An 11,758-nucleotide genomic window follows, 5' to 3' on the forward strand; every position below is an offset into this window, starting at 1 on the left:
AAAATAGTATTTGTTAATTAATTAGTAAAAAAAGTTTTATAATTTCCAGTCTTCTAAATAGAGTCTTCTAAAGAAAGTATTAATCAACTCAATTAATTGGACAATATTTGTTAAGTAAATCCTTAAAGTAAGCAAATGTTGCCTGGTATAATGACGACTTTGAATATCCATTAGGCTGTAAATAGAAATTATTAGAGACAAAAATGTAAATTCAGAGTTCTTGCATGGCACCTAACAGAACATATGGAATAAATAAAACCTTGGTGGTATTTTCACTCATACCAATGCTGCTTTTTTTTGAGCATCACGTAATTACATTAAAATATTAAGTTTAAGGGTATCATAACACTAATTTCAAAAAAATAAATTAGGGCCGGCTGAGTGGCACGTTGGTTAAGAACTGTCTTGGGACGCCAGAGTGCCCCGGTTCGGATCCCACATATGAGGGCCAGTGACACTGCCCTCTACAGCTAAGATGCTGAACAACAGCTCGACCTGGAGCTGGGCTGCCGTGAGTCGCCGGCGACGGCATAGGCTGCAACCCCTGTGGCAGTGGGTTGCTATGGGCTACCGTGTGTAGCCAGCAGCCGCAGTGAGCGGCCATCCAGAAGCTGGCGACTGATCTGCCTCGCCCGGGAAGAGCGCAATGATGGTGCCAACTTGGGCCAGTGAAGCAACGTCCTCCACAACTAGACTGAAGAACAAAACGACAGCAACTTGTCTGTTCCCCTTCCCCCAATTCCCCAGCGCTGTTCCCATCCCCCAATTCCCCAATTAAAAAAATCTTTTTAAAAAATAATAAATAAACTAATTAATTAATTAAATTAGACAGAGCCATTATTGTTAACTAAGGAAAGTAAAGGCTTTTACATTGGAGCAATTAGATTAGCAGATTAAGTAGTTTTATTATCTTACTCTCAAACAATCCTAATGGTTTTAGGGTCTTAAAAAATATGAAAAAATGGAAGAATATGCAAAAAAAGTATATGATTAAAAAGTAGTTTTGATTATAAGGTTTTAAATAAAATTCCAATAAGATTTTTTTCATGATGGAGTTACTTATATTCCATTTGGTTTTTAAACTGAAATGGAATCTTATAGCAGGCATGTAAGAGTACATTCTCAAAGTGATCCACTCAGGCAGACGCTGGCTTACACTTCTGCTTCTGAATATTTTGAGAAAATGTTTAAAATGATGATATAGCTTTTTTCTAGAAGGTCCTTCAAGATTTATTTCTATGTTATCCTGAAGCAAGGTAATAATATATCAAGTTTTCTTACATAGAATATTATTAAAAATTAATATTACACATCTAATTTTCACTTATTTATGAATAAGTAACGCCACCTCTATCTTACCTACAAATTTTCTCCTCTGTCATCCCTTGCCTATTAGAAAGAGATTAGAGGATGTTACAAGGGAACTTCGTATAGGGCCTGCTATGTACCAAGTACTCAACAAACTTTGAATAAAAGGAAGTAAATAGAAATAGAGCTGTCAGGAGTCCCGGAAGATGGAGGATCAGGGAGGAAAAGGCAGCACTGTGCAAGGCTTTTAGGAAAAATACACTGGAGTACATGAGCATTAAAGGAGAATACTGAGGCTATATTTACAAATACAAGCCAAATTTGATCAAATATTGTTAGAAGAAATAATGCAAGTACCTATTTAAACATAACCCTTTGTTTGAAAGTGATTTCCTTCATCTATTACGGCTTTGAAATGCAATGAGTAATGTTTTACACGTGTTCATTAAAAGTTGGTGATTATTATCATTATCAAAATTAATATTAAGAAAAGAGAAAATTATTACTTAATGCCATACACCCTGCCTTCTACAATCATCCTTTCTTTCAGGAACAATGTCTAAATTAATGACAAGAGAACCACTCTAGAATTGAAACTTTTGGTGAAACTAACCAGAAGTAACAGTAATTTCCATAGTGCACCATGAAAACTAATTTCAGTAATTCAGTAAAACTAAATATTTCTATTAGAACTGTTCAGGAATAGTTTTGCTGCTAATTATACAGATATTCAAGAATAAAAATTAAAACGAGGCATTATTTTTTTGATTGTTTAATAGTCACGTATATTTCCTTTTAAATTGTATGGCCCCCAGGTTTACAATCATATTTTGATCTATTATAATTTTCTTGGATCTGTATTTTGGAGTGATGATCTTTTCCAAATACTTTGCCAACTTTCCCAGCACCATTTATTTAATAATCCATACCATTATATCTGGTTTTGATTATTTTTAAATCATATATTAACTTTAGAAATGCATTATGGTCAGCTTCAGTATTATTTTATTTTACCACATTGATTTGCCAGTTTCTGCACACAAAGCTACCATCTTATCTTTATTGTTAAAGCTGTATATATTTGCTGACAAGAATCTCTCTCCTCTTTTAATTATTTATCAAAATATTCTTATTCTTCACATTTTACATATGTTAGAAAAAGCTTATGAAGGTCTGAGTCAATATATTTGGAAAATGTTTAGTGTGGGTTCTCTAAAGTTCCCTATTTCTTCCCTCTTATCTTGTAGGATATTATTCCATTTGGAGAGCAGCAACAAATACTGACAGCAAAAAAAATATGTTGTTCATTTGGTGTAAATTCAAACTGTGTAAAGCATCCAACAGTTGCTTTCTCCAAGCTGCAAACTGCTAAAATATATTTTCTAAATCTCACTTCGATTCCAATTGCTAAATACTGTATTCCACATCTTTACCAATAAGTGATGATATAATTAGATTTGATTGTAGTTAAAAACATAAAGCCTTTATCAATTTACTTGAATGTCGTTCTACTAAATGACATCGCATTTCACCACTTTGTAAGGTGGTTTCTGTTTTTAGTTTGGTGATATTTTGGACCACTAATAAGTGATTATCAAGTGAAGAGAAAAATACTTTAAATTGTGTCTGACACACAACACTACTTAGAATCATTGTTCCACGTGGAAAGTCTAGGAAATGCATATTGAGGGCATGAACACCATAAATAGCACATATACACCTCTATTATATAAATATTTTTGATCTGTTTAAGATATGATAGGCTGTTATTTAATATTCTTAGAAATTCACATTCTTACATTCACATTAACACAGTAAATTATATTACTAATCTTTTAAAATTGAAGTAGCACATTTTATATGAACTGCAATTTAGAAACTTTTCAGCTTTCTGGCTCCAGTTCTGGTAGTGATACATACTGACTATTATAAAACACTATACAATACACTCTCTGAAATCACCCATGCCTGTGTAGCCTCCAGATTAACTAGTGTGAAACACTAGTTGAGGGTTCCTCTTGAGAACTCCTCAAGAAATTCACGGAGAGCAAACTGCAATGAATTGTTGTTCTTAAGAGCCTCAAACATAGTACACAAAGTCTGCAATTAAAAATGTTGACTTTGATCTATACGACCCTTTGCTGTTTCACATTTGACATTTTTTTCATTGCCTATGGCAGTAAGAATCAACCAGAGTATTTTTACCAAATGTTTTCTTTTTTCTTTGAACTTTGACCAGCCAGAGGGAAAATGTTCTCAAATGAACAAGCATAAATTCAAGGGCTTCAAGGGCTTTTGCTTGTTTGTTTGTTTTTCTTCAAGATATAATATCAAACCAATGTACAAGTATACCAAGGCTTTTTTTCTAACTGCAGCCCAAACCCAGCAGTTAGTCCCTAGTCTTTGAAAAGGATCTAAACCTGTGCTAATATAGTAGCCACTAGCCACATATAGCTATTAAGCACTTGAAAAGAGGCTAGTTGGAATTGAGATGTGCTGTATGCGTGAAATACATACCACATTTCAAGACTTACTCTGAAAAGAAATGTAAACTATCTCATTAAAATGGTTAATATTGACTACATGTTGGAATGATGATATTTTGAACATATTGGGTTAAATAAAATATACTACTGAGGTTAATTTTACCTGTTTCTTTGTGCTTTTTAAAATGTGACCGATAGAGAATTTAAAATTACATGTGTCTCTTATTATATTTCCATTTGACAGTGCAGATCAAAATCAATGATAATAAATCACTTGAAATTCAAGACTCCTGGGCTATATTCTTAGATCGACATTTTACCTAATGAGAAAGGTGCTTTTTCAACAATCAATTTTTGTGTGTATTCTAGAAAAAAATACCCATGTGTAAAATATATTTCAACCAATAATTTTTGCCTCATAATAGACCCCGCTTTTGATGTGGCATCTTCAAATGAAAGTAAAGAAATGTAACATTTTATCTTTTGCAATGTAAGTCAAATACAATCAATTTCAAGACACTGTCAGAGAAAAGTGATATATATTAAAATTTTGCTTTATGAAATTAGGATTACTATTCTAATTAGCTGTAGCAGAAATAAGTATTTAGAACTTTTACAATGTTTATGGCCCATTTAAATGTTTGAGTAATGTTTTGTTAACAAGCAGCTAATATGTCACTTAGCAAAGCCATTAATTTCACCTACGAGAATTAAAAACAAAGTAGAAACCCAGAACATAGAGTTTAAAGATTGAATTTTCTATTCACAGATTATGTACTGTTTCAAAGCTATGCCAAGAGTTTTTATCAGCATGACAACACTGCAGTATCACACACCCATTTTCTAACTTTAATAACACTGCATAGCCCCAAAAGTATACTAATTTTTTCTTCCCTAGTCTACTTTTGTATGATAAATAATATCAAATTTGCTTCTTTTTATTTTCTTCATTATGAAAAAAACATTAAGAAGCAATACAATTTTACCAAAAGGCACATTTTTCTAGCTCCATGTGCCAATGTATAATATATAATGAATATGGTGGAATGAACTTAATTTATATTATCTAAAAAAGGCAATTTTAAATGTTAAAATATCCAAATGCTTCATAAGACTTAATTCCTTTCACAAATATTGTTCTATGACACTTTATAGTCTACTATCAATAGTCTAAAACAAAATTGAATATTGATTCATTCCTTTGGTCTGAGAATTTAGGGAGATATTAAATTAGCATGAAGAGATTAATATTATGGTCTGTGCTATAAATTTGTCATTTGGAAACTTACACATGCATTTTCATTAATTCCCGGCCATGGGAAAAAAAAAAGACACTTTGCGAAAGACATTACTTTTCTTATTAATTGACATGTGAAAAATTCCATATCTATCATGAATAAGAATGAATTATGTTTTATGTTCACAAACTCTTATTAACTGAGTAGTCCGATGAAGATTGGTGAGGTGATTCATTTGGCTGAGAGATAATTCATTTCTCCAGTCTCTCCAAGAACCTTCCACTTCAACATGATTCCCCGCTACACTCTCATTCCTAAACAGTTTCTCCTGACTCAAAATTCAACATTTCCAGTCTAAAGTAAAGAACTTCCAATTGCAGCTGACCCGTCAGTACAAACAATAAATATGGGAACTTAGCTCAAGGATAGATCCCTGATAATTACATATCTGACGGCCAGAAGGGTTAGGGTTGTCTAGTAAAACACTGTAAGCATATGCCAAAGATCAGCCTAGATAAGTGAACATCGCTATGGACAACAGACAAATGACCAAAGGTAGACGAACCAGTTAATATTCTACTGCTCAAACCCCAGACTTAAATGAAACCAGAAAATGCAATAGTTGATACTTTCACTCTTATATTAAAACATTTTTTTTAAAAAAGGAAAGTATACTTGCAAACAAGTTCAGTGAAAGGTATTATTTTATAAATGCTTATTACAGTATGTTTTCCTCAGGGAGAGGTACAAAAGGATTTTCTCTGAATGAATTGATAAGTGTATTTTCGCAATTTCTTTCTTGGGGACAGGTAAAGCACCCCCAAAAGTAGAAGTAATTCTCTTACTACTAAGAACTTGCATGCATATATCTAATTTACTATAAAAGAAAGAGCATACGTATTTATGTATTTAAGAAAATAACTGAATGTCATTACTGGTAATCAGTCAGCCTTCAATAGTTCAATGACTGACATAAACTTAATTCCATAAACTTATGATTAGCATCACAGAGGGCCCTTTTCTCTTACATAGTAACATTTAATAATATTAAATTATCATAAAATACAACCACACAATGTACTGTGGTGCTTCAGTTCAGCTTCAAGTCAAAGCCCAACTGCATCATGAATATACCCGGTAAATTAGAGCAAAATTTAAAGTATGAGATTAATTATAATTATCATTACTAATTGGTGTCCTGATGGAGGTGTAAACATCTAAATAATAGTAATGTCTTACACAGGTATAGTGCTTTAGAAATGGTCAAATGAATTCCTATATTATTTAACCTTTCTTTGCCTTAGTTTTCATCTCTGCAAAACTGGAGGAAATAATACAACTTATACATAAAAGTGTTGTAAGTATCAAAATAAAATCATTTGTAGATTATTAGGGACAGTGCTTAGAACACAGTACACACTTAAATACTAACTGTTGTTAGGTTTTGTTTATTATTAATTATTATTATTATTATTATTATTATTATTATTATTTTTATATATCACATTTCTGCTGCATGATTTCTCTGTGAGGCTTAAGCATAAATATGAGGTGTGATCACCAAATATGGTGAATGTTTAAAAAAATTATTACAGTAAAAGACACATTGCCATTAATGCCCCTCAAAATACTCCCCCTCGCTTTGAACACACTTAACCCATCCTTCCTGCCACTTTCTGAAGCAGTTCTGGAAGTCCTCTTTCGTGGGTGCCTTTAGTTGTGCTGTTCTGGCTGCCTCGATGTCCTGAATTATTTCCAAACATTTACCTTTCATGGTCATTTTGACTTTGGGGAAGAGCCAGAAGTCCCACGGTGCCAGGTCTGGTGAATAAGGTGGATGAGGACACACTGTAATGTTTTTATTTGACAGAAATTGCCACATACCAGAAGCGATGTGTGACACAGAGCGTTGTCATGATGGAGGATGATTTATGGCACACTTTAAAACACACGTTCTCTCAACCATAGCTCACACCCAACTGATTGCACTGAACAAGTTGAAACTTGTCACACACTGTTACTTAGGTTCGACATGCCGTTTCCTATATTGAAAATCCCTGCCTTTCTGTTGGATGGCTCTCAGCAGCAGCATTCACCATATTTTTTGGCCACAATGGAAAAGCTCCATGTCACACATTGCTTATGGTATGGCAATTTCTGTCAAATTAAAACATTACAGTGTGGGGCCGGCCAAGTGGTTCAGTTTGTTAAGAACATGAGCTCTGAGCAACAGCGTCACCGGTTCGATTCCCACATGAGCCAGTGTGCTATGCCCGAGCTGAGCTGCCACTGAGCTGCCGACGGGCAGCCGGATGGCGGCTGGACTTGGAGCTGAGCTAGCTGCACCCTTCACAACTAAGACTGAAGGACACCAACTTGGCTGTTCCCCTTCCCCAATTCCCCAACACTGTTCCCCTTCCCCAATTCCCCAACAAAATCTTTAAAAAACAAAAAAAATTACAGTGTGTCCTCATCCACCTTATTCACTGGATCTGGCATTATATGACTTCTGGCTCTTCCCCAAAGTCAAAATGACCATGAAAGGTAAATGTTTTGAATCAATTCAGGATATCGAGGCAGCCACAACAGCACAACTAAAGATGCTCATGAAACAGGACTTCCAGAACTGCTTCAGAAAGTGGCAAGAAGAATGGGATAGTGAGTTCAAAGCGAGGGGGAGTATTTTGAGGGGGCTTATTGGCAATGTGTCTTTTACTGTAATAATTTTTTTATTTAAACATTCACTGTATTATTTGAACACACCTTGTATGTGTACTACAATTTTTAAAATGAGAGAGAAAAAAAGGAGACTCTGAGTTTAAATGACTTGGCCAACTGTACACATCTAGCCAGGTAGAACTCTCATTAGAACTCAAGATGTCTTGACTCACATTCAAATGCTCTTGCCACTATATCCCTGAATAGTTATGATCAAAACACCTTGATTTTGTATCTCAACCACAAGCACATCCCCCCACGACTATCTGATAGCTGTAGATCAGTATCTATCAGAGGCTACCTAAAAACTAATGAGAAGGGCAGGGTCAAAATGACAAGCACAGGCGATGCATTCACTTTTACTTGAATTACCGATATAAACACTGACTACTCAAGTTTTTCAAGGGGAATAAAATATTTATCTTGAAATTCCACTAGTTAGGTAATAGCCAAAAATTTATCATGAGCTTCGGAAGTAATTATAAAAGATCACGAGAGAACTACTCCACCATAACACAAAAGAGACCAAAGCAACATTTTACAAACATTTAAAAATACCAAAAAATAATAAAGCATGCCGTTAGTATTGATGATATGTCAAAATTAAAGGTGAAACATGAGGTTCTTTACATAATAATTTAGACTTTTATGACTGATTTCAGGAAGATTTATTCTTTGAGTGCTATTTCTACTTGGTCAAATTATCAATGGACTGCAAATTACATTTTAAAATAAGTGTATAAAGCAAAATAAATCATTGTTTTAAATAGCAACAGAACAATATGACAGATCTATGCCCAATATGAAGTACAGAATGAAGAAATGTATGCATATACACAGTGAGTGTAAAGACGTTTGAAACATTCAAAATATCCTGCAGCATTTAAAAACTTTATCAGCACAATAAATTCATGCACATTTTAACTGATTGCTTAAACTCCGTAGTTAAAGAAATTTGTTTTCTGTTGACCTTAGCATAGATTCACATGTAATCTATACTTTATAATTTAGCAAAGAAAATGCATATTATTTACAAGTTCACAAAGAATGTAAACTTGGATTATTTTGTTAGGCATGTACACAACATATGAAATTTACAGATCAAACTTGAATAAAGATATGAAAAAGTAGAATTATATTTTTAATGCCTCCTCAGACAAAATGCTGTATAATCTTACACTGTCAGAGGAGAAAAATGAAATACTAAATCCACAGGTGATTTGAAAATAACCACTGTAAATAAAAAAAATGACTATAGAGTTATGTAAATTTTGCTTTCTCAAGATTAATTGCACGTAACTTGGAAAAAGCATTCAGTTATACAAGATATCTAACCAACTGAATACCTTTCCTAGATATCAGTTCATTTTAAACATACTAAAAATGTGTTTGAAGCAAACAGCTGAAACTGTAATGTTCTATGAGAGTGAAAAGGCCAAAAGTTCTTAAAACAAACAGAAATTAGCAGTACATTTTAAAATGAAACATGCACCATGGTTATGGTTTGTGTTGATTTCTACTGTACCTTTCTTTAGTCCAGGAATGAAAGCTAAAAAGAGAGTTTAATAAAGTTAAACACAATAAATATTCCCAACACATTATACTAATTTAAGTAAACAAATGTAAATTATAATATATTACAATATAGTTTTCAACTTCATTTTCCAGAGAATGTAATAACTGATATAGATAAGGCACTTGAGACTATCATGTTAAGCAAAGTAAGTCAGTCAGAAAAAGTCAAGAACCATATTACTTCACTCATATATGGGATATAAACTAAAAGCAACAAATGAACAAGACAAACAAACAAATAAACAAAACCTCATAGACACAGACAACAGTTTAGTGGTTACCAGAGAGTAAAAGGGGTCAAATGTATGGTGATGGAAGGAGAACTGACTCTGAGTGGAGAGCACACAATGTGATATATAGATGACGTATTATAGAAATGTACAATTGAAACCTATATAATTTTACTAATCAATGTTACCCCAATAAATTCAATGAAAACAATGAACTTTGAAAAAAAGAGATAAGGTAGAAGACTGTTAGTGCATGAAATCTGTCTCCTGTAATATGTTTTTCTAAAATCAGACAATCTTATGCTATATGCTGGCCTCATGGGAAGTAATAAATGGTCCTTTCTCAAAAGGCACTGTATTGTTGAACTCAGCATTTTGCAAGAGCTCAGTAGATATTCTAGCCTCATTTTCTATGTTAGCAAAGTATAGCCCTCCACTGAAATTTCAGTTTTTCTCATGGAACATCCTATAGCAAATGTAGCATAAGGAGAAAAAAATGTTTTTGACTTAGGTTGCTCTGCCTCCAAATCTGATGTTGAAATAAGTAATGGGAAAAAACAGAATGAACAGACTCTACATAGCATGAGGATGACCCAACAGAAGTATTCTTATCCCTCTTACGATACTTTTTCTATAATACAGCTATTTTCACAACTAAAACTTCATTTATTTCTCACAATTAGAATTTGAGAGACTGGAGGTCATTATCATTATTTTCCAGATAAATAAATGTAGGCATTGTGTTAAGTGACTTCCTTCAAATCACTGTGAGGTCATGCTTGACCTAGGACAAATAGCAAAATCTATTTTTAAACAAAAGAATTACATGGTTATAGAAACTGGAATATGTGTTGATCTGGCCAGCAATAAAAATGATTTCCTGATATATTTAATAATATTCATATAAAGATAAAAACTTTGAAGCTAAAAATTTTGAATTTATTTAAAAATTTATTTTGAATAAAATTAGAATACTATGAAACTAAAGACATAAAAATGCTGAGAGAGATGGAATAGGTCAGAGACAGACAGAAAAATGGAGGTGAAGGTAATTTTGTCTATACATTGATGAGGATTAATGAGAGAACATTGCACGTTTTGTGTCTTTGACCTACAAAAAATACATTTACTTTTCATCATAAAGTACTTCATCTATAAGCAATGTAACTTAATGGTAATACAAGCTAAAGTATAAAAGAAAACGGGCTTTCACAAGACACTTTGTGTAGGATTGATCATCTAAGTAAAATTCCATAACCCCCATTCCTCAAATAATGTTTCTAATTCAATGATAAGAACTGTGAGGGCACACATGTGTGCACACAAATGAAATATTCTAACTTATTATTGAAATAAATTAGCAACTCTTGTAATATTTAAATGTAGAGTTGTCAAATATAATGAAGTGAAAAAGAAAGGCTGCTTTAGAAAGAGAAGTAATAAAGTGCTTGATTTCATTTTTAAGGCTGCAATTTCCATGTAGTCTAGATCTTAGTTATCAAACCCTTTCTAATTTGGTGACTGAAAAGGTCAGAAAAAAATGAATTTGATAAGTCTAGACTTATTTCTAAGTGTAAGGAGGTACAAATAAAAGAAGCAAAACAAATGACATGACAATAAAAAACAAAACATATTTTAAAAAACTTATCCCAGAAGACCTTTAGCTCCCAAGCTGAAAAACGAAAATTGGTTCATAATCCACTAAAGTCAAATATTGATCAATTTTCCTTAAAATTCAGTGCAATAAGCAGATTCCACATAAAACTTTTCAAGACTGGCTCTGAGAAATACTTAAAACATCATGTGAAACATGATCAAAAAAGGGAACATTTTTTCCCCCTCTAAAGCAATATTTTATGCTAACAGATATTAATAGATACATTCATTATAGTTATGAGAATGTTTCCCTAAATTTTAAGCTGCTTCTTAAAGATTAAAGGTTTATTATTTGATATTTTTGAAGTATCGACACTGCTCAAGATTTTCGCAAGACCAAAATACACACAGTCCTTGTCCTTTGAGAGGCTGCAGTTGATGTGAATCACTATGATTGAAATGAAATTTTTTGACTAATTAATGCAACCAAATGTTATGTTATGAATGACTATGTATATCATGTATGTGTAGCTTAAAAAGTAATTTTATCAATACAAAAAATAAATATATCTAACAAGTTAAATTTATTTTCACCAAGAAAATTATT

Source organism: Hipposideros armiger, unplaced genomic scaffold (genome assembly GCF_001890085.2).
Source record: "Hipposideros armiger isolate ML-2016 unplaced genomic scaffold, ASM189008v1 scaffold_323, whole genome shotgun sequence".
Taxonomy (NCBI): domain Eukaryota; kingdom Metazoa; phylum Chordata; class Mammalia; order Chiroptera; family Hipposideridae; genus Hipposideros; species Hipposideros armiger.